Raw genomic sequence first — 24,656 nt, 5'->3', positions numbered from 1 at the left:
TACTTATCTTCGACTAAGGCTCTTCTCTCTATGCCTCAGTTTCCTCGCCTGCAAAATGGGCCTTCTAATACGCTGCGTACAACTCAGAGATGTGTCCTGGAAAATTCACTTAGGTAACAGACACATAGCAGCGTTAGCAAATGGTGGTGCTGTTACCTTGCTCCGTTTTCTTTCCCACGAAATGGGCAGTTGTGGTGGGAAGGTGTGGACAGAGCCAGGGCCAACTTCCCTGCCCGGACTCTTGACTTTGAAATGTCGCTGGTGGTTCCATCTTAGCTCTTAACCATGTCACTGGGCTCCCACCTTAAGGCAAGGCATTGCCAAGGTTGTATAAATAAAAATGCTGTTGGGGGGCAACACAGTAGCTGGAAACTAGACCATTCCCTTAGCAGTCAGCCTCCTGGAAAGCAGGGGCTGCTCCGAGCTGGGTCCAGAGGATCTAGGACTGGCGGGGGCGGGGCGGGGGAACTCTGCTCAGGAAGGCAAGAGACAGCAGGGTCAAGGTCCCAGCGACAGCATGAGGACCCGAAGACAGGGGCATGGAGGCAGGGAGGGAAAGGACAGCTTTCTCTGAGTTTAGAATTGTCCTGGGACCAGCCCTGAGTTGACTTTACCTGACAGAGAGGTCGGGAGCATTAGTGAGAACTCGCTGTAAGGTGGGGTTCCCTCTGTCCCTGTGCCTGGGACAGCTCCTGCACCTCACTGACCTCATCACCTACCCCAGTGCAGGCAAACTGCTTCCCCAGTAAGTAGCATCCAGCAAGCGCACACGAAGTATTATTGTTATTATTATTGTCTCAATCATCATTGTGATAACAGTCTTAGCCCTCTTATTTCCTGCATGATGTTCTCTTATTTGAATTTCCATTTCCTCATCAACAAAAACAAGAATGCTCTGTGTCCCTCCTGCATCCCGGGGTTGCAGCGGGGAGAGGGAGAGAGGTATCCCAGGTGCATCTGCGGAGGAAGGTTCCAGAGGGACCCAAAATGCTATTATCGAAGGCTAAGCGTTCCGTGGAGAAAAGCTGCTGTAGCAATCTTTGCCTGCACTTGATTTGAATGGGCACATTACCGTAATGTCCCAGCGCTGCCGTCAGCACCGGGAAGGTTGAGCTATTTGTAACCACGAGACGCATGAGCAGCATAAAGATCAAATGGTGGAGGGAAGCTCGTCTGGCTTACCTGAGAAAACAGGGCCGCTGGCTTTGAACACAACTGGAATTGATGTGTGGCCACCTGCGTCACATACCGCCGCCCAGGGTTTCCTGTGGGGAGGAGAGGAGAGACGGGTGGGGGTGAGGAGAGAAGACAAAGGCAAGGAGAGCACGCGTCCTCCCGGGGCACCACGAAAAAGAGAGAGAGAGAGAATCCAGTTAAAATCCCACCCCCGGTGCCATTACGGATGCTAGAAGTCCTGTCTCCCTGCACCTGCTGCTCTGAGAGCACCACCTGCCCTCCACAAAGTTTCCTGGGCCCCTCAGAGCTGGGTTGGGTGCCTGGTCCTTGGTTTCAGGCTATTCCTCTCCCTGCTCTCTCATCCAGAGCGACAGAGGACCCCAAGGCACCCAGTCTCCAAGGCTCAAGTTGGGGGGAGGGCATGGCAGTGAGGTGATGCCCTGACTGGACTTGAGAAGTGGCCGGAGGTGGAAACCAATGGGCAGGACAGAATCCCGTCAAGACCCTCATGAATGTCCCCTCAAGGCTATGGCTGCCTTTTAGTTATCCCCAGGCCTCTCCCTCCTCATGGTAGGTCCTCCCAACTTTCCCACCACGCCTCCCTTGATGTACATTTGCAACTGTTTCCAGTACTGGGAGGGGGGCTGGGAGGAATGTCGTCTTGCCTAAACCTTACTCCCCATGGGATGGCCGGACACTCATCCCCCTTTTTATTTTCCCTCCAGACCCTGGGGAGATCTCTGGGCCTTGGTTTTGTCATCTGTATGATGGCAGTAGTTGTCAATGCTTTCTGAGGGCCCGGATCACTCCCAATATTCTCACTGTTCTCATTAGGCTCCCTCTCCCGACACCACGGGCCAGCAAGTCCTGTGCCCCTCGGCGTAGAGATTCTGCTGGTCACCTCCTTCTCCCCTTCCCTCTATCATACTAGGAATTTCCCCCCAGACTTGCTGCTTCATTTCACCCTTTGGTTATGACAAAACATACACATTTATCATTTTAACTATTTGTAAGTATACAATTCGATGGCGTTAAGTACACTCACGATGTTTTATACTATCGTCACTATACGCAAAAGTTTGTTATCATCCCCAATATAAACTCTATTCCCATTAAACAATAACTCCCCCATTCCCCCTGCCCTCATCCCAAGTAACCACTATTCTACTTTCTATCTCTATAAATCTGTCTATTCTAGGTGCCTCATATAAGTGAAATTGTACAATATTTGTTCTTCTATGTCAGACTTGTTTCATTTAGCACAATATTTCCAAAGTCCATCCATGTTGCAGCACATGTCAAAATTTTATTTCCTTTTATGACTGAATAATATTCCATTCTATGTATACATACCACATTTTCTTTATCCTCCCATCTGTCCATGGACATTGGGTTGCTTCTACCTCTTAGCAATTGTCAACAGTGGTGTCACACACATGGATGTACAAATATCTGTTTTGAATTCTCTCGTGTATATACCTAGGAGTGGAATTGCTGGGTCACATGGTAGTTCTCTGTTTAACTTTTTAAGGCGCTGTCAAACTATTTTCCCCAGTGACTGAACCATTTTACTTTCCCACCAGCAATGCATGAGACTTCCAATTTCTCCACATCCTCACCAACCTTGTTATTTTCAAGGTTTTTTTTATCATAACTATCCTAGTAGATGTTAAGTGGTTTCATTTCACTCTTAAACCCCCTCAATGCCCAAGATGCTTGTAGTTTTGTATGATAATGGTCCTAATCTTGTATTCCATTAGGTATAAATAATCCAGTTTCAGAGGGAAAGCTCACAGAGGGCAGGAACCACGTATGGTTCCCTCAAGACCACCATTTTCACTTTCATGTCTCACTAGGAGGTGACCAGGGTGGCCTGCAGAGGAAACAGCTTTCTCCCTTAAGTCCCAGAGTCCAGCTGTGTCTGCCCTTCCCATTGACAGACGCTGGAATGCCAGAGGCCTCAAGGACAGTCTTTGATAAACCGGGAGAAAAAGAAATAAAAGAGAATAAGAAAGAGTTGGACGAGCCTGAGATAGAAAGGGCAGGACCCAAGAGTGAAAGCAGGGAGAGGAGAAGACAGATTGAAGGGGGAGCTAATCACAGAATCCAATCTCCAGAGAAGCAGATTCCGCGGCTCCTTCTCTGCACCTGATTCTTCACCTCACGGATCTGAACTGGAAAATTACAGAGATTCTGCTGTCGAACTCCCTGCCACCTCAGCCCCTGCCGCTGAGGCCAGAGACAGCCTCAGGTGTCCCCCCAAGAACGCCAGTCAGGGCCCAGGCAGACTGGAGAATCCAGCTGTTATCAACACAGCTGTTGCTCTGGGCTTTGCCAAGGGACCTGTCATTGCGGGCCTTTGAGGGGTGCAGGTTACTCCAGGAGAGGGAGGGCCCAGGAACGGGGTGGCAGTGGGACCTGTGGGTGCGGCTGACTAGCCAGTGGCTATATCTCTGTTTCTTCTTGTCCAGACATCCACGGAAAGGCAGAAGAGATGCTCAGAGGCTCACTCACCCAAAGGGCAGGATAGGGAGATGCGTGGAAAGGGACGTGAAGAACCCCGGGGAGGCCAGGAGAGCGGATCGGGGGCAGAGGGAGGCCTGGGACACGTTGATCACATGTAAATCGACTGTGCAGGTCTAAATTGGAACACTTTCCCCTCTCGGCTCCCTCTCTCCCTGTCTCTCCCCGTCTCTCTCCCAGTTACTATCAAGACAAAATTTATGAAGGGCTTGAGGCACTGGATATTCCTTGTATTTCAATCTAACTTTTTGCAATCTCAAGTGAACAGCTTGGCTGCTTCTGCCTGTCAGGGAATTTAAATTGCAGATGGGATGGTGAGCCAGCCACCCCGGCAGGAGCAGCCCCTCTAGCGCGCACTGTCATTGCCTAGCAACCAGGCTGGGAAGAACTTGACGAAGCTGTAGAAAGTTCCACTCTGGAAAGTGCCCTTGACCCAGGGCACCTCCTGGGAAAAGAGAGGGAGTTTCCCGGAGAGAAGAGACAGCCAAGTAAGAGGTCTGCTCAGTCAAGGAACGCAGCCAGGGAATACAGCCAGTGCCACCGGTGCGTCCTTTTTGACATACAGAGTCCCCTCTGGCCTCTGCCTGGTTTTTGACATTCCATTGTTTTGGAGATTGTTTTCAAACCAAAGATGCCGTCCTTCTTCTCTGTGTGCCCTTCACACCTCACACATCGACAATGTGTGGAGAGAGACGAGAATGAATAATCCAACACACACACACACACACAATCACATGCAGAGATAGGTAGGTGCTTATGCTGTTAAAAACTAACCGCCAGCAAATACCCACAACAGCTAAAAGGAGCAAACCTATTAAGTCTGCTCCCGCCTGGACCTCAGTTCTCCAGGATGGAACTGGTGTGATTATGGCCTTTGGCCTTGATCAGAGTTAGTGTACGTAAAGTGTTTGCTACACTTAACATCCTAGGAAAAAGCACCCCAAATGCGCTTAAGGCCGTAATCAAAGCATATGCTTTTACTTAAATAATTGACTTTGAGAATAAAAATGTACATAGTACCCCAGTGTGTCTGTCAAAGTTTACACATACTGGTGTCCCATCAACTTCGAGGCAAAACAACCCTCCACACACACTCATGGAAAACACACCCACATCAGACACACCCTTTTCTACCGTGTGTCCAGGAGATACCTAATGTATTTTCTGGGTTCTTGCTCTGAGTTGAATTGTGTCTTTCCTCCAAAAAAAAAAAAAGACATGCTGAAGTAGTCCTAATCCCTGGTATCTCAGAATGTGACCTTATTTGGAAATAGAGTCACTGCAGATGTAATTAGTTAAGATGAGGTCATAGTGGATACGATGTCCATAGGACTGGGGTGTCCTTCTAAGAAGTCGGGATGGGCCATGGCGAGAGACAGAGACACGGGGAGGATGCGATGTAAGGATGAAGGCAGAGATTGGAGTGCTGCAGCTGCAAGCAAGGAGCACCAAAGATTGCAGGCAAACCAGCAGAAGCTACAAGAGGCCAGGAAGGATTCTCCGCTATAGGTTTCAGAGGGAGTGTGGCCCTACTACACTTGATTTTAGACTTTTAGCCTCCAGAACTGTGAGACGATACATTTCTATTGTTTTAAGCCACCCAGTTTGCAGCCCTAGGAAATAATACAATCTGCTTTCTGTCACTCTGCTGAAGGGGACCAGAAATGCCCACGTGCTGGCAGTGCCAGCTCGGAGTGAGATAGAAATGGGTCTGCACAGGAACAAGCTTGGGCCCTCTGGATGCAGATGCTGGCGTGGAGTTCAAGGGTTTCAAAATCTTTGAGACTTTGGGCAGAGAGCTGGATATTGGCTTCTTGGCTAAATTGTGATTTTTCATTATGGGTTTGTTCAGTGGACAATCCCATGGCCCTTGAGCATCCCGTGGGGGAGCAGTGTTTTCAGAGAGCTGAGGCCGGTGCCCTGGCCCTCATCTTCTTCACACCTGTCGACCCCACTCAATGGGCACTTCTCCACTGCTGCCTGGCCCTGTCCTTTAGCTTGTCGTGCCCCTCCAGGGGGGCACATCTTCCAGGGCTGGCACCACACTGTGTCCTTCACTGGGTCATGCAGCGTGTTGTGCACTTAGTAGGTGCTCAATGAATGTGTGGGAATCAACGCACAAGGCATACAAATACAAAACCATGATTCGCACAAAGACGTCTAGTGAGTCACCACCACTGGAATTAGCGCACCAACCCATTCATTTCTGAGTTGTTATTATTGCTGTGTTATCGATACCCGATTCACTGTGTCTGATTCAACTATATTCGCTTCGGGTACCTATGTCTTGCTGGAAATTCCAGAAGGTAGGTAAAATGGGTGTGATCACCCCATAGGTCAGAGAGGAGACAGAGGTAGGATCTGAGTACTGGACCAGTGAGGAAGCTGGACGTGGAGTGGGCCAAGAGTAGGGAGAATATGGTTCTAGACCTGTCCACTGATAGAACAAGTTACTTCACCTCCCCTGACTATCAGTGTCAGCAATCTGTTAAATGAAGGTAGTTATGCCTTAACCAACCTGCAAATGACTCTTTGACCTCTGATTTCCCAACCGTGGTAGACACAGAAAAGTGCCACCCAGGTCCCCTTCTGTGGTCGAGGTCAGCTTCAGCTGAGGGCACCGAGCCCACAAGGTCAGGGGGATGAGCGAAGCATGGGTATCAAAGGCCAGGTCCTTTTGCCTGATGAGTAGTCCTCAGTCCAGAGCCCCAGGCTTTGGGGCCCACACCCCAGATTCAGTCCAACATCCTCCTCTTCCCAAACCTACCTCCTCCCCCTTCCTTCAGAAGTGTGGATCCCCAAAGTCACCCTGCAGCCCAAACTCCACCCCAGCATCCGCATCTAGAAGGCCCGACCTGCAGCACCAACTTGCCCCTCTGCAGACTTTTTAAAAATTGTAGTAAAACACACATAACATTAAATTGATCATTTTAACCATTTTTAAGGGTACAGCTCAGTGGCGTTCTGTACATTCCCATTGTTGTGCACCCATCACCACCATCCATCCCCCCAACTTTGCTGTCTTCCCCAACTGAAACTCTGCACCCATTCAGCACTAACTCCCCATTCTCCCCTCCCCCAGAAACCACCATTTGACTTTTTGTCTCCAGGAATTTGACTGCTCTAGGGACCTCATATAAGTGGAATCACACAGTATTTGTCCTTTCATGTCTGGCTTACGTCACTTAGCATGGTATCTCCAAGGTTCATCCACGTTATAGCATTTGTCAGAATTCCTCCCTTTATGGCTGAATAATATTCCATTGTATGTACAGACCACATTTTGTTCATTCACCCATTCATCTGTCAATGGACACTTCGGTTGCTTCCAGCTCTGGCTATTAAGAATAATGCTGTGCATCTTTATTCCCATCCTGCCGCTAGGTTCTTCATGACCACTTTTTTTTCAAAGTGAGAGAGTGGCATGGACATATATACACTACCCAATGTAAAATCAATAGCAAGTGGGAAGCAGCCGCATAGGACAGGGAGATCAGCTCAGTGCTTTGTGACCACCTAGACGGGTGGGATAGGGAAGGTGGGAGGGAGGGAGACTCAAGAGGGAAGAGATATGGGGATATATGTATATGTATAGCTGATTCACTTTGTTATAAAGCAGAAACTAACACACCATTGTAAAGCAATTATACTCCAATAAAGATGTTAAAAAATATATATAATACACGTAACATACTGGTACACTGTAAAAAAAAAAAAAAAGAATAATGCTGTGCAGATGTATTTTTATCTCACACCAGCTTATCTCCATATACAAATGGGCCTTCCTAGCCTCATTCAGGATGACCAAGAGGTAAGAGGAATGGCAGACATGGTCAGAATTTCCCAATCATGGGGTTAAAAAGGCACAATTTCTCTAGCTCCTCTGGCCTCAAGGATGGTTAGCTGGGCAGTATCCTGGGCAGAGGTGCCGGTGTAGACAAACAGACAAGGCAATATTTGTTTTCCAAGGTGCAAAAACTGCACAAGGTATGGAAGTGAGGAATGACGGAAAAGCACTGGGGCAGCCCGGAAAGCATTCATGTCCTCTGTCCCTGCTAGGCCATCTTTCCCTGTAACACTGCCTGTGACATTCCCTGCAGAGAAGGAAGTGAGCAAGGGTTCCCCACTCTGCAGTTTGCCTTGCCCAGCACCCCCTATCCACACAGCCAGGGGGAGCCCCGGGAAGATGACTGTATTAGAAATAATAATCCCTGACCTCAAAGAAAAACATGATTGATTGCATTAATTCAGCAACAGCTTCTGAAAGTCCGACGTGCACCAGGCACAGTGCCAGGCGTATGCCACTTCGCCACTGAGACCACCCTTCCAAGAGCTCAGGAACCCGTTAACTGGGTCTCCATATATAACAGGGGCAGAATAATGCAACCAAGCACAGGAAAACTGCCCTGATGTGCTGTGCTCTTTGGGAGGAGACTCTGTCCCCGCTCTAAAGACCCGGCCCCTTGACCCTTAGGGCAATTCCCAATTCTTCTGCTCCATCCATTCATCCATCCAGGCATCCCATAGCTGTCTTTTCATCTGCCAGGCACCATGTCGGGGAAGCAAAGGTCAAGAGTGCCTCCCAAGTGGATAAGAGGAGCCCCCGTCCACATACACGCATTGTGAGAAATATTGCTGGGGAGGAATATGTGCCCTTCATCGCAACAACAAAAAGAGAGCCTCTGACCCAACTCTGGTAAAAATGTAAGCACAGGGTTTCCCTGGTGGTGCAGTGGTTGAGAATCCGCCTGCCAATGCAGGGGACACGGGTTCGAGCCCTGGTCTGGGAAGATTCCACATGCCGCGGAGCGGCTGGGCCCGTGAGCCACAATTGCTGAGCCTGCGCGTCTGGAGCCTGTGCTCCGCAACAAGAGAGGCCACGATAGTGAGAGGCCTGCGCACCGCGATGAAGAGCGGCCCCCGCTTGCCGCAACTGGAGGAGGCCCTCACACAGAAACGAAGACCCAACACAGCCATAAATAAATAAATTAGTTTAAAAAAAAAAAATGTAAGCACATTGTCCTCTGCCCACATGGTCAGCAGTCAGCAGGTTTGGGAACAGCATCTCTGGCAGCTTTCTCTGTCAGAGACCTTGGGCTGATCAACATTATTCAACCACCAACAGAGCAGTGGGCCAGCCCCCTACCTTCAGAGACCGCGCCCCCTCCACTGCGTCCTTAATACCCACCTCAGCACCAAGTGGCCCCTGACGAAGCTTCAGGGACCAGCCATTCAAATAGGGACTTGGATGCTGGTTGTCACCTCAGGAAGGAAGGAAAAACCCAAACTGAAGGCACGTGAGCTTCCCCTCTGTGCCAGAAACCCTGCTGCCTGTCACAAGCCAGACATGATGTATAGGAATAATAAGGCCCCTTGAATTACCCATTAAGTACTGTCAGCAAATCACATGATTTCTTTTTTAATATTGCACATATCTGGCCCCTGGAAAATGATGATGATGCTATCTCCGCCGGCTGGATAATAAACAGAGCTCCCCCCCCTCCCCCCGCCGAGCCAGGGAGACACAGCCCCTCCTCCAAAGTCATCTCAGAGCAAAGGCGAGGAAAGGAAGAAGGAGAGACTCAGCCCACACTCCGGTTCCTGCATCTTGGGCTTCAAGCCAGCACTCTTCTGGCTGCCTCCGCGGATACAGGAGGGTTCACAAACTTCCCTACCTTGTTCCTCCCTCCAGCCAACTTTCCATGGCTTCCTAGGGAGCATGGCTGCTGTGTAGATGTCACTTGCTCAGAGTAGCCATCCCTGACTCCCCTGTGTAACTAAACCAGGAACCCTCCACGATTCTCCCTCCAAGCGCCTGCGGTTTCATTTCTAGCATCCCACCTGTTTGCTTGTTCAATGCATCAGTCATGAGACAACATGCCCCAGGAAGGCAGGAACCATGGCTGCCTTGTTCACAATTCAGCCCCACTACTGGCACACAGCAGGACCTCAGGAACCACATGCTGAGTAACTTAGTAGTAAATGCTCAGTAAACCCTGCGTGACTGAACTGGGCCACATTTCCTAGAGCAATCAGCGCATGGCGAACTTTGGTGTGCATCAGAAATCACGCCACAGGTTTTTTAAACCACAGACCGCTGGGCCCCATCCCCAGCTTCTGATTCAGTAGGTCTGGGGTGGGGGGAGGGAGGGCCTGTGGATTTGCATTTCCAACCAGCTGCGAGCTGATGGCAATGCTGCTGGCCCAGGGACCCCACTTTGAGAATCACATCCTGAGAGAATCACCCATAAATGCAGATACCCGTTTCCTGCCCTTCTGCCTTCTCATCAAATTTATTGGAGCTGTCCACATGAGTACAAGTGACAAGGACAGAAAACAGAGCTCTCTGGATCCAATTTGTCCTATGTAAATAAAATTCTTCTCATCCCTAAGAGTGGGAAGGTAAACTGAGGCCAATGGATGCAAAGTGAGGTGGACTGTTCAGCAAGTTGGCACAAACAACACAGAACCCCGCACACCAGATACACAGCTTCCTGTTCCAATCACTGGGCTGCACTTTTCTGACACCAACTGTAGAAATGAGTTGGCTTCCAAGTGGCTTATTAGAGAACAAATTATTCCCTGTTTTGCTACTCTTTCCATTTGAGTTAATCTGCAAGTCTAAAGTCCAAGCAGGTGCCAGAGTTATTCCTGCAACTGGCACCAAACTGCATTCAGAAAGCACAATTAGCACTTCGTTAATGTGCCTCAGAATGGGATAATCTACATATTACCCAAAGGCCGCCTCAGTCCCCGATGCACTTCACCTTAATGTGCCGAAGTGCAGGTTGCCCCGCTCACAGGCCTTTACAAATCCAGCATTTGCCAGGCAGCTGTCCCGAGCTTTTCATTTGAACAGAGCAGGGAGGACCCCCTGGTGACAGCAGTTAAGAATCCCAGATGCAGCCTCTCTTCTTTCTTCCTATTCTTTTTCTTCCTGAACTATTCAGGCCACAAACCACCGGGGGGGTGGGGGGGGGTGGGGGGGGGGGTGGGGGGGCGGACGGGGGCGTCCTAGAAAAGTGGGCACCTGTGCCAGAGCACTGGGGAGACACAGTGGCCCAGAGCCAAGTGTTGGAGCCCAAGTGTGGAGAGGAGGACCCAACCAAGGAACAGCTCAGCTCAGGGTCTGAAGCCTGAGCACTGTGAGAGGTTCCTGCATGGGATGAGGGCCACAGGGGGAGCCTGGTGTTGGGTGCTGGAGCTCCAGAGGGTAAGGAGGGAGTCCCAGGAGGGGGCAGCCAGGCGAGGGGTATGGGTACCTAAGAGGGTTGGGAGAGTCTTCCTCACCAGGTTAGGGGGACAGCCTGGGACAGGCTGGGAGGCCAAGAGGGATGAGGAGGGCATCTGTGTCAGGAAGGGGTGACGGTGTCCATGGAAGATTACATAAGGGGAGATTGATCAAATAAGAAAGATAAACAGGAGCCAGATTTCCCACTGTTAGAGAAGGAAGCTACAAGCAGAAAAAGGATGAAAACTAAAGTGAATCCTGAGGTGTTAGATTGGAATTTGGGGTATCCATGTGAACTCATGGTTTTTAATATTTAGTTAGAGAAACATATAAATACACATGCCATTGTATGTGTAGACATACATGCACATTATTTCTCCACTCTGTCCACCAAGAGGGTCTGGGAGCCACCCCAGTACCAATGAGCACACCTAGCCCTTAGATCTTGGTTTCTAAATATCATTCGTCACTGAAAGGAATCAGGGCTCCCTGAAAAATGGGCTCATTCCAGACAGGGGCAGGGAAAGTACAATACGAATTTGGAATATCTTACTTTACCGGAAGTAAGGAAGCACTCAAAGAATGATGGGGACTTGTGAAAAGGACACTAAAGCTAGCTTGAAGGGATTCCCACCGGGCAACTCTGAGACAATTTCAACATCAAAAGACATAATAATAATAAGGTACAATCCATTGAATAAAATATGAAACACAAGTTCATCCTGATATAGATAAATGAATAAATTGCAGTTTGATAAGGAATGGGATATTTACCTAATCTCAAAGCATCTCCACACATGGTTACTTACAAAGAGGAAAAGAGTAACTTTGCCGTGGAGAAGGCTGGTGACACCACCTTAAACAAAAGTAATCAAAGTCCATATCACCAAGTCTGGGACAAATCAGAATCATGGGATGCCTGATAAGGTGCAATGAGAAGGGCACAGCATCACTTCTATGAAACTCCTGCCAAAGATGCATAGTCTGAATCTAATCATGAGGAAACATCAGACAAACCCATTGTAAGGGACATTAATCAAAAGAGTTGGCCTGGAGTCTTCAAAAGTGTCACTGTCCGGAAAGTTAAGAAAGGACCGGGAACCTGTTCCAGAGTGAAGGAGATTAGGGAGACACGACAACGAAATGCAGTGTGTGACCCCAGACTGGATCCTTTTACTCTAAAGATCATCACTGGGGCAGCTGGCCAAACTTCACTGGGGTCTGAGGATTAAATGTCAGTAATGAATCAGGTCACTTCCTGCCTTCGATGATTGTTTATGGTCACATAAGAGCATGTCCTTGTTTGTAGAATATATAAACTAAAGTATTCATGGATGATGGGCATCATGTCAGCAACATACTCAAATAGCTGAGGAAGAAAAAAGTTTTTTGCACTGTACTTGCAGCTTTTCGGTATAATTGAAGACTGTTTCCAATAAACCATTCAAGAAGCTACAGCAATGATGACAGCAAAAGACTTGAGTCTCCTTCAGCCAGCATTGTCTGGCCGTGCTCTCAATGAGCTCAGTCGGCTTAAAGACACTGCATGAGTCAGCCTCACGCCACCGGGGTGAGGTCATCATAGTCGTGCCTGCCATTTTAAACATCCTGAGTGCAAGAGTGGCTTGAGGGGAGATCGGTGGACGCTGTGCCCTCCGGGAGCCCTGCACTGATTCTGGGAAGGATCCAGGCCACTCAAATTGGGAAGACGGAAGTCTATCGCTGATGTGAATGCTGGGTCTTTGGGGAGGGGAGCAGTGTCCTGGCTTCCGATCCCAGGTCTGGTCCTCATGGGTGCTACTCTCTAGGGCTCTACCCTCAGAGGCGTTGCCTCCTCCTCCTTCTCATGCGGAAGGCTGGCTGGGCAGGAATGTCTATGCCAAAGCCTATCCTGGAAAGCAGATGTGGTCCTCTCAGGGGTCTGACCTGCTTGCCAAGGATGAGAAGCCTCCTTCAGTGCAGACTGGCGTTCACACCTGTGCTCCACAGTGCAGACACAGCAAAGACTAACTGATTCACCTCTAGAGCAGGGTGACCAGGTGGTGAGGGGTCTGACAACCACATCAGGAGAAGAGAAGACCCAGCAGAGATGGGACATCTGTCTTTAAACGTTTGAGGAGGTGGCCCATGGGGGTGACTGGATTTATGTCACGTAGCTCCAGCTTAACACCTAGAACCAATGGTGGAGGATGAAAGGCAGTGGAGTTCAGCTCCACCTAAGGAAGGGACTTTCTAATACTGGATCTAGCCAACGCGGGCCAGGGCCCCTGGGTGGGCTGGGGTCCTGGAAGTGGGCAAGCAGACACTGAAAGGCCATCTGGGAGGGGAGCTGCAGCAGTGACCTCGTCAATGTTAGGATGATTCCAGGGAAGACCAGATTACCCTGTATGGCTCTGACTAGGAAAAGAAGCCAGAGCTTTAGTGAGCAGAGCGAAGACAGCATTCCTGGGCTTTGCTTAGGCCAGTAGGACAGTCCCACCAAGCCAGAGCACCTCTGTCTCCCCGGCAGCTCGCCTTCTGCCACCCGGCCCCAACGTTTCCAGCATCTAAGGTGAGTAGACGCAACGCAAATCCTGAGAAAGGACCAGGACCTCATGGCTCCTCAACACATTGTGTCCGGGACTCCACGGCCTCCCAGATGTGCGGCTTCTCCGCCACCACCATGGAGGCTGCCCCCCCCCCGAGTCCAGCTTGGACCACAGTCCCACCTGTTCCCAAAGACCTCTGGCCCCGCCCGAAGGCAAGATAGCTGGCCTGCCTGGTGAGTCTCCTCCTTCCATCACCTGTTTCTCTTCCTTCGACCCTTGAGTCACTGTTCCTACATCACACAGGTGAACAAGCCTCAGGCTTCAGGTTACAAATCCTAAGCGGAACAGGAGGGCTGTGCTCTTCCTCCCGCTTTACCAAGAGCTGGTGAAGAAAAGGAAAGGTCATCGGGGCCCCCGGAAAGAAAGAGTAGGGTGCTGCAAGATTCATCATTATGCCAGTTCAGCTGGAGACAAAGGTTAGGTCAGCGCGGAGAGCTTCCCACGGGCAAAGCCATCATCCACTGACGAGTCCAGCAGATACACATATACTGTACGGTTTCACATTTGCGTTCATTGCTCTGGTTGGATTTATTAAAAGAAAGAGACAGTGATTTTTAAAAAGGCAGAGAGGGCTTCCCTGGTGGCGCAGTGGTTGAGAATCTGCCTGCTAATGTAGGGGACACAGGTTCGAGCCCTGGTCTGGGAAGATCCCACATGCCGCAGAGCAACTAGGCCTGTGAGCCACAACTACTGAGCCTGCGCGTCTGGAGCCTGTGTTCCGCAACAAGAGAGGCCGCGATAGTGAAGAGGCCCGCGCACCGCGATGAAGAGTGGCCCCCGCTTGCCGCAACTAGAGAAAGCCCTCACACAGAAACGAAGACCTAACACAGCCAAAAACAAATATAAAAATAAATAAATAAAAAGGCAGAGAAAGGGGATTTACAATAGCACACAGGGATACTGGGTTGTTGCACTGGATGCATTATTCCCCAGGGGCCTGAATAAAGAATTAGAGCAGTGAGATCTTATTTGACATTTGATGTTTCCATACGCCTGTTGAATTTCCAGCTTGGATGCAATACCAAGCAGACCCAGTAGCCAGCCCCTCCCTTCTCAGCACTGCCACGACAAGTTTTAAGGGAGACCAGTTCAGGTTTATTAGACACTTTTATTATTCAACTTATACCCCACCCAGATCCGTGGGCACAAATCACTTTTACGTAACCCATGTATTCACACACATATAGTTAGCAACTTTGTGTCTCGGAGTTTAGCAGCAAACTCAAAGTTGAAAGCAACCGACAGCCAGACTTTTATTTTTTTATTTTCACGGTACTGCTGATAACCTCTCTCCACAGGCTAATCTGCCCAGTGAACATGCCATGGGCAAGAATGGACGGTGGGCTGGCACACCCAAGACCTGGCCTCTGCATTGGCTCTACTGCTAACTTACTGGTAGCCTTCAGAAGGCAGAACCTTCCCTGCCTCTGTGATCATACCTGCTCTATGTACTTCACAGAGCAATGGGGAAGAGATCATAAGATCACGAACAGGAAAGTGCTGAGAACAATAGGAAGTGCTTTAAACCTATAAAATTAGGTGCCATGTAGTCAGAATCAGGTTTAAAAAATGGGATCTGAACACAGGGCTGTGAAGCATACAGACGTCTGAGTCATGCTCTGGTCCCACTCCTCATTTCACAGGTAAGAAAGTGGGCACCATGGGGGTCACGGCTACTCGCAGGACAATGGCAAGACCAGTCAGGTTTGGATGAGACAGTTAAGGTGCATCCCATACTTGAATGCCCACCCAATGGCCACCTAGCCTCTGCTTGATTATCTGCATTGACAAGGAGCTCACTTGCTCAAAGGCAGCGCCTTCCACCTTTGAAAGGCTTAGGAGACTTTTCAGAAGCACGAGGAAGGAGAAGCAATTTCTGTGGCCTTTGCTCTACCAATCATTTGGCCCAAGAGATACTAAAGACGCCCCATAGACAGCTTCTGCTCCCTTTTCTATACAATACCTGGTCAGTGGGGTTGTTCCCTATGACACTTCTCTCCTTCAGTCTGCGCATCCCTGCATCACTGGCTCCTTTGTTCACTCCTCACATCAGTCTCTTTGCCATCCTGGTTACCCTGCAATCAACATGCTCTAATTTGTCCAGCGCTAGCTCCCAGCTCATCTCTTTGGTGTGGCCACCTTGTCCTTGGCAGCTGACAGTCTGAATATCCAGGACCTCTTCAGTCACCTCCTGTCAGAGCAGCTACTGTCAGCAGCTCCTGAAACTAACAGGAAGCTGGGGGATCAGGTCTGGACAAGCAGAACCCCATGTGCTCCCAATCCGCTGTTGTGACCTGGCACAAAAACTAAGGCCTTGAAACAACCCAGAGAGGCGGGCACAGAGCCTGCGGCTTGGCTAGGCGCTGGTCAGGGGCCAGTACTCCGGCAAGGAAGCACCCTGCACTATAGAAGATGGCAAGAGAGACCGTTGCCATGGTGACTGTCGGGCAGCCTAGATTGCTGCAGCCTGTGAGGAAAAGGCACTAGGAAGGATCGTAGTGACATGCAGGAATTCACCCACAACCACTACCCAACCCACCAGGGGCGTTACCCACTCAAGCTGCGCCTGGGCTGTTTCCCTTGTGGTCCACGAGGAGGAGGGGGCAGGGCTGACATTAATCATCCTATAGGAGAAGGGGAGGTCTTCAGGGGTGTGTGTGTGCATGTGTGTGTGTGATGTGTGTCTGTGTGTGTAATGTGTGTGATTGTGTAGTATCTGTGGTGTGTGTCTTTGGGGGGGTGTTGTGTGTGTGTGATATGTGTATATTTGTGTGATGTGCGTGGCTGTGTGTGATGTGTATGTCTGTGTCTATATGATCACGATGTGTGTCTGGGATGTGTCTGTGTGACATGTGTCTGTGTAGTGTGTATCACGTGTGTGTAATATCTGTGATGTGTGCGTGTGTGGGGAGGATGTTCTGTGTGTGTAATACATGATGTGTGTGATGTGTGATGTGTGCGATGTGTGATGTGTGTGATGTACATGACGTACGTGTGATGTGTGTCTGTGTGATGTGTGTACGTGATGTGTGTTTGTGTGTGATGTGTCTTGTGTATGATTGTGATGTGTGTGTCTGTGAAGTATGAGGTGTGTTGTGTCTGTGTGTGATGTGTGTATGTGTGTGATGCGTGTCTGTATGTGTTGTGTGTGTCTGTGTGTGATGTCTTGTATCTGTGTGCTGTATTGTGTATGATGTGTGTGAGGTGTGTCTGTGTGTGTGATGATGCGTTGAGCTGACCACGCATCAGTGCCTTCTTGGGCAAAGCCTCTTTCTTTTCAGGCCCAAAAGCACAGGAACCCTCTTGGAGCAGCTGGAGGGTGGTGACTTGAGGCTGAGCGAGTCACCCCTCCCCCGTGCCCCGGGGCAGTGTGCCTGCTCCTCTATTAGCATTAATTACATCCTGCTCTAATCATTTGTTTACAGGCTGCCTCCCCCACTGGAGGAGCTCGAGCCCAGGGGCTGCGTCTTCTTTCTCTGCCCAAGTGCCAGCACTACTTTGTGTCCTCGGCACAAGGCAGACATCCAGTGAGTGTCGCCTGACTGAACGACTCTGACAAGGACAAGATCAGAGTATCTGGACTTCATATAGCAGCGTGCAAGATCAAGCTCATTCAAGCAGCAGCAGTGGGGCTCTCGTTCCGCTGGGCACGGCGCTGTGATGGAGCCTCCTCACCACGGAGTTCACGCGGAGCGAGAGGGACACTCAGACTGTGGCCCTCCTTCTCCTGTGGCAGGGACACGGCCCCGGAGGCAGGCCTGCTGTGCTGGCCAGTGGCAGCGCTGGGAGAGGTGCCCGGAAGACCTCCCCACGCGGGCATCCACTCTGCAGGTTACCAAGGAAGGACCGGTCTTGTTTCACTTTTATTTTAGTTACTTTTAATTTACATCCAGCCCACCCGCTCTTTCTGGTGTACAGGTTTACGCGTTTTGGACAAAGGCGTAGAATTGTGTAACCACAATGAAGATACAGAGGCATTCCCTCACTGATCTGTTTCGTTTTCTTAAGTAACCACCCATATTTTTTCTGGTCCCGTTTTTATTTCATATCCCCTTTTAGTGGAGACGTGTTAACTGAAAACTGAGTCAGTTCCTTCCAGTAGCCTAGTCAGATCTGCCCCTCCTCTGAGCCCTATTTGACACTTCAAAGCAAAAGAGGGCAGCACAGGAAAAAGTAAGGTGGGATGTATACCAACTCATCCTGAGAAAGAAGTATTTTCCTCGAGAATATCCCCCTTGAATCGGAAGGACACACAAGCCAGAGAAGGAACTCTGTGAGGACAGACTTTGCCATACACCACTGGTGCACTCCTGAAAATTAGGATTATACCTAATCCCAATTTGATCAAACAACCTATCAATCTTTGTCTCTGCTGGTCACCAATCCTTGGCTCCATTTCCGTCACCTTCCCACCTATCCATGCATACCCTTGGAGTTTCAGGGAAGCAGAAAATGGATAAAAATCACTTGCAGATAAACTTAAATGTCACTAGAGATTGCTATTATTTAGAAGGAAACTTTAAGAATATTTTTAAAGGAATAAATAGTATCCTAGGAGAACGAGCACATGAGAGCATTTTTTAAAACCATAAAAGGTTGGAATTTGTCCGTTCACATTACGTTGTTCTTCGAAGCGGTTCTGTAGGATGCGGCTGACTCCTTTCAAGTTTGCTGTTATTACCCTGAACGCTGCTGGAACTTTGCCTCTGAAACTGCCTTCAGAGTCAGTATATGAAGCATGCAAGAAAACCAGCTTCACTTTTCATGGCACATATGTTTCTGTCAAGTCTATTTCCTCCTCCTTGATCCTTGAGAGCTAGTCTCCATTGATTTTCATTAACCTGATGTCCAACCTTGAGGTTGGGAATAGAGTAGTCAAGCATCATTAATTTGGAATCCACCATTTTGGAATAAGAAATAATTCGGACAGCAAACTTCAGCCATCCAATTGCTCTCTTCGAAGGAAGGAAACTAATCATATATGTAAATCAGAAGGAAACCATTTAAAGCTACTTAAAAGAATAAACTTCACAAGCATTCTCCAGCACACCTTAGATTAAATCACCCTTTACCCAACAGTTTGTAGGCTCATTATAAATTGTCTTTATTAACCAGACATCCCTCCATGGACTTGTAGAGACAGTATTTTTTTTGACCTACTTCCTGTTACTGCCAGCGCTGGGGTGCAGGAAAGTTGCATGTCTTTAAAATGATCTCATAATTCAGACTTTTTTGTGGCACTCCAGCAAATTCAGACCAACCTTCCTCGCATTAGTCTGAGTTAATGAGGTTTGATTGTACCGGATTGAACCATATGAAATCAGCAATATTCAACCATTTTTGACCTTTAAAAATGGTGATTTTATATGGTTCAATCTAACATATTTCTTTTCTGGGACTCCTTTCCAAGGAACCAAAAGCATTCCCCATTTCCATGCTTTCTTCGTATATTTTAAAGATACAAGTAGGAGAGTGGGATTGAACACCCAGCCCCTAACCTCCTTCACAAGTACAGAAACTGGGAGAGTAATAGAAGAAAATCACTCAAACCACAACTGCTGCAAAATGGGACGAAAAAAGTACTAAAACAAAAATAAACAACGTCACAGAACTATCACCGCTGCTTTCCCCTCACCCAAACTCTCGCCCTCTCCTTCAGACCAGTCTTCCAATCTGGAAATCACTTCAGGGACAAAATATACCTTGCCTACCCGTAAGTGTAATCCATTAGAGCCCAAGAGATTCTGACTGTGTGAAGAAAATCTCCAATATCAGACTCCTGAAAGGCTTGGGATGAGAGGGGAGCAAATTAAAGTTTAATAGGATGGAACCTCAGGAAATGGACAAATGTAAATTAGGATACAGAAACAGAAATTATTCTCACTTTTACAAGGCTCCTCATTAACTTATTTGATAGCATTCTGAGAATTTGTTTAAGAAATGCAGGGATGTGCAAACTCAGAAGAGTGTAAGATTGACTCTCTCTGCTTCCGGGCAAGGAAATGGATTTGCACTGCAGAAGGAAAGGGTTTCTGATGAGTATTAAGAACTTCCTGGATTGTGAAGGCCAGGAGAAGCTGAGGAAGGGGAGGGCGGCAGACTGTGAAATGTCTTTGTCTGGGGGTATTATAGTGGAGGAGCCCCACTTTGCGAGACTGGGGTTGACTCTGTCTTCATTTGACATGTTTCATCTTCTGCCAGAGCAGACTGGTCCCCCTTGGCCACAGGGTGCCTCTTGAAGGCTCTGTGACCACTGGGGCAAGCATCAGACGATGGTTTCCTCTGAGGGCTCGGGGGCTTATCCAGCCCTCAGGGGAGCTCCTCCAAGACTATCATTCTCCAGCAAAGACCCTATTTGTAGGAGCCATATGAGGTTTGCTGCCACCAAAGCATCAAATTCCTGAAACAGAGAGGGAGAAACAGCTACCTAAGGGAGCATCTCCTCTGCACTGAGGGGAGGAGGAGGGGAGCAATTTATGTTTAGCTTATTTTTATTTTTAATTTTTTGTTTTTAAAAAAGATGTAGTGACTGCATCTATTCCTTCATTCAACAGGTTCAACTGGTGTTACTGAGACTCCACAATGTCATCAAGAGCATTGTTTCTTTCCTGCCCTCCCACAGTGTCACCTTCATCCAAAGGTCAATCCTAATTAAAGTCTTAATACCTCCCAACACTTCTGCAGCTACACATCCAGACAGAGAGAAGTTGGGTCTCTTCAAGAAACACTCAGAAGGCTAAGAACATTTTTCCTGGTGTGTTTAGCTTATTTTTAACCAAGTGACATACAGGCATGGAGGAGGAGAATTCGAGCTGGGTTTGAAGCTACAACCTTTCCCGGGGGAGCTGCTACAAGAGGCGCTCTCCATGGACCAGCTTGGTCTCATACGCCCCATGTTACACGAAGGGAGCACTTCCCACTCCTGTAAAGCCAAGCAGAACTCCCACTTGAGTCTCCCTCTCCCACTGACTTGGGCACAGAGTGGTAGTTTACGGCAACAGAATTAATGTGGCTCTAAAGGTAAATTGAAAGCACCAAGAGGAGCAAATTTTCACATGAAAATGCAAATTGTTCCTTATCTGGGCTGTTCCACAGACGCTATGATTCATCATTGACTGTTCAACTGTATTTCCAAGTAAGATCTCAGTGAGAAGGATACAAAGGCAGAGCCCGAGCCTAGGGAGATTTATAGCTCCTTTTACCCAGATGTAAAGCACACGGCATTGCAAGGGAATATTAAACCTATAAAATCTCCATCTATCTTGTAGTCCTTATTTGAGGAGGGCCAAAGGACAACAAGCATATACTTAAATCCTCCAAAATTTCCCCTCTCCAGACATGCACACTCCTTTACTTTCATGCAATTCACCTTTACTTTCCCTTCTTACATGAAGGCAAACTCATCCATCCACCCATCCATCCATCCATCCATCCATCCATCAAGGCTTTACTGCCAGCCACATACACAGTTTCTGATTAAGAAAAGGAATCCAAGTGGGTTTTCCCACGTTCCCTTGTGCCAGCATTCGTAAAGGACGCTTATTAAAGATGAAACACCAAACTTGAGAACTGGACCAGGGCTCAGTGTGTGACCCAAAAGCAATTGTCTAAAAGCTGGAACTCAAGGAAAGCCATCCCTTAAGACGGGTCAGGAGGGAACGCTTACATAGCACTCTTGATGTGCCAGCCCGGCTCTGAGTGCTTTATGAATATTAATTAATTTACTGAGCCCCGTAGATGAGTGTGCCCTGAGTGAAAGCCACTGGCACATCACACTCTACTTCTGGAAACTACCATGGAGAAAAATCACTTAAGCTCAGGGTGTTCGCTCCCTGAGGGGCCACACTCTGGGTCCCGTGTGGAGCCTCTGCACATTCTATTGTGGGACAAACTAGGATCTGGGTAACTGGGCTGCCGAATGGGTGGTCTTCCCGGCCTCCCCAGGCGCCCAGATATCCTCGTGATTCTCTGTGTGTCTCTTCCTTGTAATCTGAGAAGCCTGACCAGTAAACAACCATGCAAAATGTTATTCCAAAAAAACAAAAACAAAAACGAAAACAAAACAAAACGTTATTCCACAGATAACTTCCTGGGTACCAGGGTTTCAGGCAAAGAGTTCCTGCAGGGGAGGGGCGGAAAGGGATCTAGAGCCAGTGCCAAGCCCTGTTGGTTTTTGAGAGCTGCTGCAACAAGCTAGGAGACTTAGAACAACAAAAATATGTCTCACAGTTCTGGAGAATTCTGAAATCAAGGTGTCGCAGGGCACCTAGTCCCTCTGAAGGCACTAGGGAAGAAGGATCTATTCCAGCCCTCTCTCTAGCTCCTAGCAGTTCCTTGGCTTATAGCAGCATAACTCCAATCATCATATAGCATTCTCCCTGTGTGCATGTCTGTGTCCAAAGTTCCTCTTTTTCTAAGGACACCAGTCATATTGGATTAGGGGCTCACTGTACTCCAGCCTGAGGTCATCTTAACTAATTACATCTGCAACTGCCCTATTTCCAAATAAGGTCACATTCTGAGGTGCTAGGGGTTAGGACAACGACATAATGAAATTCGGGGGCATACAATTCAACCCACAATACTAGCTTAAGGGTTTGAGCTTTACAAGAGAATGTCTTGGGACTGCAGCCTCCAATGATGGGGCCCCTGCATTTGAAAACTGGCCTTAAAAATCCTTCTGCCATCCTTCAGCTTTTCGGATGTCTAGAAACATACTGAGGGGCTATGTTAGGGGCCTCCTACCTCAACCACCTGTGAATGTTTCAGCAGGAGAGACGCGATGATCAGCATTCCTACAGCTCAAATGCAGCTGGCAGAGTCGCCTTGTGCATCCCACTTCCCACGCCCAGCCCCATCCCTTTGTTACTCGATTTTAAGAAAGGTATGGAATTTCTCCTTGCCTTAAACTCACTGGCTGTCCTCCCAGCATGAAGTTGCACTGAGGATGAGTTTTTTTATTTTTTTGGTTTTTTTGGCCATGCTGTGTGACTTACGGGATCTTAGTTCCCCGACCAGGGATTGAACCTGGGCCCACGGCAGTGAAAGCACCGAATCTTAACCACTGGACCACCAGGGAATTCCTGAGGATGAGTTTTTGACCATCCGTCTCATGCAGAGATATACACTCCTCCCAGATGTTCTACCTCACTACCACCCACAAGGACCACTCCTCAGATACCCGTATTCTATAGCACAAGAAATTGAGAGCTGGTTAGACCATCTGTGGAAGTCCATCTATACTTCCCTCAACTTTCTAAACCAGGCAGAGGTAGGCACCTAATTTTTTTATCAGCTTTAATGAAGTGTAATTTATATATGAGAAAATTCACCAAATTTTATATATAATTCAGTGAGTTTTGACAAATATACACAGACTGTAACCACCACAATCACAATATAGAATATTTCTGTCACCATAAAATTCCCTTGTGCATCTTAGTCATCAATCTCCTTCCCCTACCTCTCTGGCAACCACTGATCTGCTTTCTGTCTCCATAGTGCTGCCTTGTACGGAATGTGATATAAATGAAATGATAAAATATGTAGTCTTTTGTGCCTGGCTTTCTTCACTTAGCATAATGTTTTTGAGATTCTTCATGTTTTTGCTCATTCTTTTTCACTGCTGAATAGTATTCCATTGTATGCATTTGCCAAAATTTGTTAATGCTTTTACCTGCCAACAGACATCTGGGTTTTGTCCAACTTGGGGCAATAAGAATAAAGAATGAAGATTTGAGTATAAGTCTTTGTGTTGATATAGTATTCATTTGTCTTGGGTAGATGCCTAGGAGTGGCGTTTCTGGAAGGAAGAGTAAAAATATGTTTAACTTTCTTATAAACTGCTAAACTGCTTTCTAACGTGGCTGTACCATTTTGCATTCTCAGCAGCAAGGTTCATGTTCATCAAAACTTAAAGTTGTCAGTTCCTTAAGTTTTAGTGATACGGGTAGCTCACTGTGGTATTAATTTGCATTTCCCTAATGACTAATAAAGTTAATCATCTTTTCATGCATTCATTTGCTATTTATCTATCTTCTTTGGTTAAGTGTCTGTTTAAATCTTTTGCCTATTTTCTATCAAGGCATTTGTCCTCTTAATTAAGTTTTAAGGATTCTGATCCATGAGCGTGTTATATATCTCCATTTATTTAAATCTTTAATTTCTTTTGGCAGTGTGTCATAGTTTTCAATGTGAAGGTCTTGCACATGTTTTGTTAAATTTTCCATAATTATATCATATTCGTTCTCCATTAATTGTGATGATCCTACAGTTTTTCTTTTTTAGATGATTGATTTTCACATGTTAAGCCAATCTAGTGTTGCTGGGATAACCTCACGTGGTCATGATATAGTTTTTGTATGTTGAAGGATTTGGATTTGTTAAGATTTTGTTAAGGAAATTGTGTCTACGTTCATGTGGAATATAGTTTTCTGTTCTTATGTCTTTGGTTTTGGTATCCGGGTAATGCTTCATAAAATGTGTTGGGAAGTGCTCTCTTCTATTTTCTGGAAGAGTTTGTGTAGACTTGATATTATTTTTCTTTAAATGATTGATAGAATTAATCAGTGAGACCACCTGGGCCTGGAGTTTTCTTTGTTGAAACAGTTTTTTTGCTTTGTTTATGAAAGATTTTAAACTGTGAATAAATTTCCTTAATAAATACTGGGATACTCAGGTTTTTTCTTTTAAGTGAGCTTTGGTAGTTTGTGTCTTTGCAGGAGTTGGTCCGTTTCATCTAAGTTATCAAATTGACTGGTATACAGTTCTTTCTCTTTATTATCCTTTCAGTGTTTGTAATATCTGTAGTAATGCCCCATTTCTCATTCCCGTTATTGGTAATTTGTATCTTTTCTCTTTTCTCCTTGATCGGTCAGGCTAGAAGTTTATGAATTTTGTTCATCTTTGTGAAAAAATAGGTTTTGTTTTCATGGATTTTTCTGTGTCGTTTTTCTGTTTTCTGTTTCACTGATTTTTGCACTTATCTTCATTATTCCTTCTGCTTACTTTGGGTTTAATTTGCTCTTCTTATTCTAGTTTCTTAAGATGGAAGCTGGGACCTTTTACATGAAATCTATCTGCTTTTCTAATACAAGAATTTAATGCTATAAATTTCTCTGTAATCACTCCTTCGGTTG

The 24,656-nt window shown here is 47.4% G+C and overlaps 1 long non-coding RNA gene across 15 annotated transcripts in view; it reads right to left on the bottom strand.

Annotated features, from left to right (window-relative positions):
* The window catches only part of LOC133096891 (uncharacterized), a 401,345-nt gene that overhangs the window by 167,573 nt on the left and 209,116 nt on the right, over positions 1 to 24,656 (bottom strand). For all 15 annotated transcript variants that reach the window (XR_009701879.1, XR_009701892.1, XR_009701876.1 and 12 more), the window contains exon 2: positions 1,183 to 1,265. This is a non-coding gene — a long non-coding RNA (uncharacterized LOC133096891). The remainder of the gene's footprint in view (positions 1 to 1,182; positions 1,266 to 24,656) is intronic.

The sequence above is a fragment of the Eubalaena glacialis genome, chromosome 8, assembly GCF_028564815.1.
Source record: "Eubalaena glacialis isolate mEubGla1 chromosome 8, mEubGla1.1.hap2.+ XY, whole genome shotgun sequence".
NCBI classification, from domain to species: Eukaryota; Metazoa; Chordata; class Mammalia; order Artiodactyla; family Balaenidae; genus Eubalaena; species Eubalaena glacialis.
Note: the sequence above shows the minus strand (reverse complement) of the source record. Positions and strands in the feature narration are given on the sequence as shown.